The sequence below is a fragment of the Micropterus dolomieu genome, linkage group LG12, assembly GCF_021292245.1.
Source record: "Micropterus dolomieu isolate WLL.071019.BEF.003 ecotype Adirondacks linkage group LG12, ASM2129224v1, whole genome shotgun sequence".
Taxonomy (NCBI): Eukaryota; Metazoa; Chordata; class Actinopteri; order Centrarchiformes; family Centrarchidae; genus Micropterus; species Micropterus dolomieu.
Genome location: NC_060161.1, coordinates 9,447,804 through 9,454,533, shown reverse-complemented (window position 1 = coordinate 9,454,533; position 6,730 = coordinate 9,447,804).

Genomic DNA, 6,730 nt, shown 5'->3' with positions numbered 1-6,730 from the left:
TTTTGTAACCTTGGCCAGATCTGTGCCTTGCCACAATTCTGTCTCTGAGCTCTTCAGGCAGTTCCTTTGACCTCATGATTCTCATTTGCTCTGACATGCACTGTGAGCTGTAAGGTCTTATATAGACAGGTGTGTGGCTTTCCTAATCAAGTCCAATCAGTATAATCAAACACAGCTGGACTCAAATGAAGGTGTAGAACCATCTCAAGGATGATCAGAAGAAATAGACAGCACCTGAGTTAAATATGAGTGTCACGGCAAAGGGTCTGAATACTTATGACCATGTGATATTTCAGTTTTTCTTTTTTAATAAATTTGCAAAAATTTCTACATTTCTGTTTTTTTCTGTCAAGATGGGGTGCTGAGTGTACATTACTGAGAAATAAAATGAACTTTTTTGATTTTTGGAAAATGGCTGCAATGAAACAAAGAGTGAAAAATTTAAAGGGGTCTGAATACTTTCCGTACCCACTGTATTTCTTGATTCTGATTGTAAATTCGTTATTGAATAACCCAGAATATGATCATGGTGTCTTGGGATTTATTAGCCTAAATGTTTCAGGGAAATTGAAATGATGTAGCTTATATCAAAGTCGATGCTCAGTTTTAGTCTTTCAGTTTATTTCCTCTCTGATATCCTTTAACACTACTGCATACATTTTATTATATATATTATTATATTATAAGTCACATCACTCGTCACCGATCGAGCACTGCATTCCATCATATCAATCCAACCATTTTTTTTTTTTAGCGCAGCAGCTTTCATTCATACTTTCATCAGCTGATTTTACTTGCGGAGCCGGCGGCTGCTTTCATCAGATGCTTTCCTCGCTTCATTAGATACTTTGGTGCAGTTTAGTGATTTGTCCAACTCCTCAGTGTACTACATTTTATCGCTGTCTATTGGACTAAACACAGGAATGACCAGCCTCACATGTGACTGAATAGGAATGATGATAAATTACGTAAAACATGTTTCTTGCTGACAGACTCTCTGACTCTCTCTGACTTTAATTGTCTCCATAATAAAAGTTGATGGGAGAAATAAAACAAAGAAAGATCTTTCTAATAAATAAATAAAGTTGTGTGTGGGGCTTTTGTTGTTCAGACCTACAATGAACACAGATTTTAACAAGATAGTGAATCATAAAACAAATCAAATATAAGACTTTGCAGTGATACACTTGAGTTCAATGTTATCTGTCCTGATGTATCAGATCAGTCCGATCAGCTGCAGCGTCCAATCAATATAACCACTACCCAATAAGGGGGCGTGTCGGTCACTTCTGTTAAGGATGCACTGGTGTATCCTTGCTCATAGCTCCTCAGAGATCTCTCCTCGATCCTCGCTCCTCGGAGCACAAATAAGAGCAAGAGGTGTTGACAGCCCCCAAAAGCCCCTACCTAACCCTACCTGTTAGCCCCTACCTAACCCTAAGGTAGGGTTAGACTCCCTTGTGTTGCTGCAGCGTAGCAAACGGGGGTGTTTCCTACGGACGCTCAAGGGCACCTTTAGCGTAAAATCCTTACGCTTTGTCACGCTGTCTGAAAGCATCAGTTATGATGCATTGAGATGAGAATGTGTTGGGTATTATGTAATACCTAATTGTTGTGCTCCGTCTCGGTGTTGTACAAAATGTTGTTGCTGACTTGTTGTGCTGTGTTTCATGTTGTACCTAATGTTGTTGTGATTGGTTCTTATTGTTGCTTGGTTATCTGTTTGATCCCGCTATCTGACCCTGTCTTGACTAGGGCCCAATCCCAATGTCCCCACTAAGCCCTATGCCCTGAACCCTCACAGACTTGCAGAAATGCAGACTTACGAAAAGGCTCTAAAAAGGGCCCAAAATGTCCGCGAAAGAGCCCTCGCGCACTTGACGATTTGACAGTGGGACAGCCCTAAGCCATCACGGACTTCCCGGGAACGCGCCTCAAAGTCTGTGAGTCTGTGAGGGTAGACATTGGGCTTGGGCCTAGGTCTCACTTGTAAAAGAGGTTTTAACCTCAATGTGACTTCCTAGTTAAATAAAGGTTAGATAAAAATATAGACCCGCCCATTTGCCTCGCTTACACACACGACACTGTCGCAACTCAAAAACTATAGCTACAACAGAAAATGAAAAAGCAGAGTAAACAATTAAGGCTGGGGCTAAAAAGTTAAGAGACAAAAGAGTTAGAGGTCTTTACTTTAATGCAAGTAAATGTAAAAAACCATGCTACCATGGAGGATGTGCTTAAAAGTCTTAATACAACATGTTATCAGATTTTAGTGAGTGAAAAGCTACTATTTTGTAAATATACCAGAAAAAGAATTCAGGTAAAGGGTAGTACAGTAACTGGGTGCTTAGCAAAGCTCTGAATGTCTAAATTATGCTGTTTTTGGATTGGATTTTGTTAGAAATGGCCATCACTTCGGTATCAGCAATTGACTGTTGGGTAATTTTACTTAGCTAAAACTGATTGTTTTTACTTTTTCATTTTAAACGTTAAATTGTTTTAGACACTTACAAACATTAATTAGCTAATCTTATTTTAATGTCTATACAGCCATTGGATGCAAATGGTAGCCTATACATACTGTAAAATCAATCAAGTCCTTACCAGACAATGCAGTGAAACTCATCATCCAAACAGTCTGGTTTAAATGGCGAGTAAATCATTCAACCTAACCCTGAGTGGCAGTTAGACAGTTCTATGTCTCAGTAAGTATTATGGATATTTTAGCATTTCTTTTTCCCTCTTTGTTTGGTGTGAGGTAGTTCAATCATGAGAAATTCAGTGTGTTTTCTGTAGAAGTATTATAAATATGTGCAGTGACTGCGATGCTGAGGTGGTTGTATTATTGGCTGGTCGTGTTTGTATGTGCATACATTAGCAGGGTAGCTGAGATGGGGTATGTCGGTGCCAGTTCTGGTGGACTGGTCTGCATCAAATTCCAGAGCCTTTTTTACTCCTATCCTAACTGACAAAACCGACCCCAATATTAATTCCTGGCTATGCAACTGGATCTTACTACAAACCAAGAGTGCTCCGATCAATCAGCCAACAATTGTTATCAGCAGATAATCATTTTACATAGATTGATCGGTGGTCAATCTTTCTACATGCAGCTAAAATGGCTTCACTGCATTCAGCAGTCTGGAGTCAAAATTCTAGTGTTAGGCCAGTTGAGAGTGAAGTGTTGAGGTTCTGGTGTTAATTCTGATAAAATGAGCTCTGTAGAGTGAAAATACATGATAGTGTTGGCGTAGAATTACATTACAACACTATGAGTGATACTTTAAACATCATTTCAGCAGGTACGCTCATTGAGGAATTTGACAGCCACCATTTTCTTTCACTCGAGCTTCGAGCATGAAAAGGAGAGATTGGTGAGTACAACATAATTAATTATCTTTGTGTTATTGCTATTTTGTATTAAAATGTGCTTATGTTAGCTTGTTGTTTCTAACTTTGGTGACACAATGAAACTTTGTAGCATAACTAAGGAGTTACAGCCGTTGTTTACTTGCTGGTAACATTAAGCAGGTGCCAATTGAGGATAACTGTTAACATGTAAAGGTTAGCTATTCACTTTGAGTTAAAGTTAAGCTAGCTAAACTCTTTTTGAAAATAGTTTTAAGCTGTTTTGGGTCAAGCATATCATTAAAACGTGTTTAATCTGACACGGCTGTGTGTCCAGTATTTGTCAGCAAAATTCTGCGCGTCTTTTCAGTAATTTTAACATTAATCACTTAATGACTCATTGATTTGTAGCAATCACAACCACGAGGGTGCCCACTCAAAAACTCAAACTTCAGGTAAGTAAATTTTGGCCGAATTATACCTGCTACGTTTCCATAATGCAAACGTGATTATGTATAGTTAACTAGATATTTAAAAAAAATGTTTCATCTAAAGTTAAGGTTAACTTACAGTTGAACATTTCAACAAGCAGCGTTTTTATTGAACTGCAGATGCAAGTTTAACGTTACTATTTCTGGGCAGTGGCTAATGTTAATTCTGTATGTTGTGCATATAACGTTGGAATGTTGGAAACCCTTGTAACATTATAGTAAAATCAGAGGTGAAGTAGCAGGAGGCTTCGGTGGTTTTAAATGCCTGGAGAGGGGTTGTGGATGAGGTAAATGTAAATATCAAAAATCGTCAAATTTGGCAGGTTTTTACATGACTTTAGTGGAGTCTGCAGTTTACTTGACAGCAGATAAGGATTGAAACCCAAAGCATCTATTTACTTTAAAGACCGTAGCTTTTTCGTCTGTGGTTAGGTGTGCTATTTTCGTGAGCGACAATATTCATTCTCACTGAGAAGAAGCTGTGCAACGACTGCGCAACAGTCCTAAAGATGGCATCCACAACAAGAAAGTTACATGACTGATACCCATGATTATCTTGGTTGTTAAAGAGTCGTGTTGGTGCTGTAAAGCATTTCGCAATGCTGCCCGGGATTCCAGTGTTATAGTTTCGTAGCTGGCACCATGAGCTTGGAGCGGCAATGAAAGAGACACCATTTACCCTATTACAAGTCAGTGTACCATCAAAATGATTTTGAAGCCAAAATTTTCGGAAAGAATTACTGCATAAGATTGCTTTAAAGGTCCAGTGTGTAGTGTGTGTGAGGATCTATTGACAGAAATACAACATGATATCCATAACTATGTTTTCAATGGGGTATAAAGACCTTACATAATGAACCATTATGTTTTTATTACCTTAGAATTATCCATTTCTATCTTCATGCCGCGGGTACTCTTACATGGATGTCACCATGTTGCGCTGCCATGTTTCTACAGTAGCACAAACAGACAAACTGCTCTACAGAGCGCGTTTCATCACTATGTCAAATCCATAGTAGTAATAGTAGTATGTAACCCAGAGGTAAAATGGGCAATAAATAGAATAAATAAACAAGTCCTGAGTGAAATAAATATCCTATAAGTATAGGTTTATTACATATAAGTGATTAGATAACACATGTGAAAACTATATATAGGTATAAATAAACGCTTTATGTTGAAACGATCGCTTGTAAACATTGATATCATCCAATACGAGGGCATATTGTTATTGTGGCATTAGCCTATTAGTATGAGTGTTACTACACCCTAGCCAATGGAGTAATTAGACCCGCCTCTCAGCCGTTTGCGCTCATTGAGTCATTGAAGCGATACATTAATTATAAATTATATTAAATTCTGTGACTGTGGCATGTTCAAGCTAATGTGCCGATCCATTGCACTGGTGTTTTGTTCCACTAGCCTATATGCTAATATACGCCATTTTGCGCCCATTGTTCTCAATGTAAACGGCGCTTGCAGCAGGTATAGTAAGTGATTGTATTACAATAAACTTTTAGTTAATTTCAGCGAATATTTCCTCACAGTTTGCAAGCTCTCCATTTTGTGTGAGCTTGGGAAAAAATTCAGGTTCTCCTAGACGGCCCTGGCTCTGTAAATGGAAAACAAAGACAGTGGTGTGGACCATGCCTCAAAACATTGTTCCAGCCAATCAGCAACAGGTGGCATTAGTGCTCATACACAGGATTATGGAGGGCAGGGGGGCAGTGGGATAAAGAGTACTATACACTCACCTAAAGGATTATTAGGAACACCATACTAATACTGTGTTTGACCCCCTTTCGCCTTCAGAACTGCCTTAATTCTACGTGGCATTGATTCAACAAGGTGCTGAAAGCATTCTTTAGAAATGTTGGCCCATATTGATAGGATAGCATCTTGCAGTTGATGGAGATTTGTGGGATGCACATCCAGGGCACGATGCTCCCGTTCCACCACATCCCAAAGATGCTCTATTGGGTTGAGATCTGGTGACTGTGGGTGCCATTTTAGTACAGTGAACTCATTGTCATGTTCAAGAAACCAATTTGAAATGATTGGAGCTTTGTGACATGGTGCATTATCCTGCTGGAAGTAGCCATCAGAGGATGGGTACATGGTGGCCATAAAGGGATGGACATGGCCAGAAACAATGCTCAGGTAGGCCGTGGCATTTAAACGATGCCCAATTGGCACTAAGGGGCCTAAAGCGTGCCAAGAAAACATCCCTCACACCATTACACCACCACCACCAGTCTGCACAGTGGCAACAAGGCATGATGGATCCATGTTCTCATTCTGTTTACGCCAAATTCTGACTCTACCATCTGAATGTCTCAACAGAAGTCGAGACTCATCAGACAAGGCAACATTTTTCCAGTCTTCAACTGTCCAATTTTTGTGAGCTCTTGCAAATTGTAGCCTCTTTTTCCTATTTGTAGTGGAGATGAGTGGTACCCAGTGGGGTCTTCTGCTGTTGTAGCCCATCCGCCTCTTGTTTGTGCGTGTTGTGGCTTCACAAATGCTTTGCTGCATACCTCGGTTGTAACGAGTGGTTATTTCAGTCAAAGTTTCTCTTCTATCAGCTTGAAATCAGTCGGCCCATTCTCCTCTGACCTCTAGCATCAACGAGGCATTTTCGCCCACAGGACTGCCGCATACTGGATGTTTTTCCCTTTTCACACCATTCTTTGTAAACCCTAGAAATGGTTGTGTCTGGCACCAACAACCATGCCGCGCTCAAAATTGCTTAAATCACCTTTCTTTCCCATTCTGACATTCAGTTTGGAGTTCAGGAGATTGTCTTGACCAGGACCACACCCCTGAATGCATTGAAGCAACTGCCATGTGATTGGTTGATTAGATAATTGCATTAATGAGAAATTGAACAG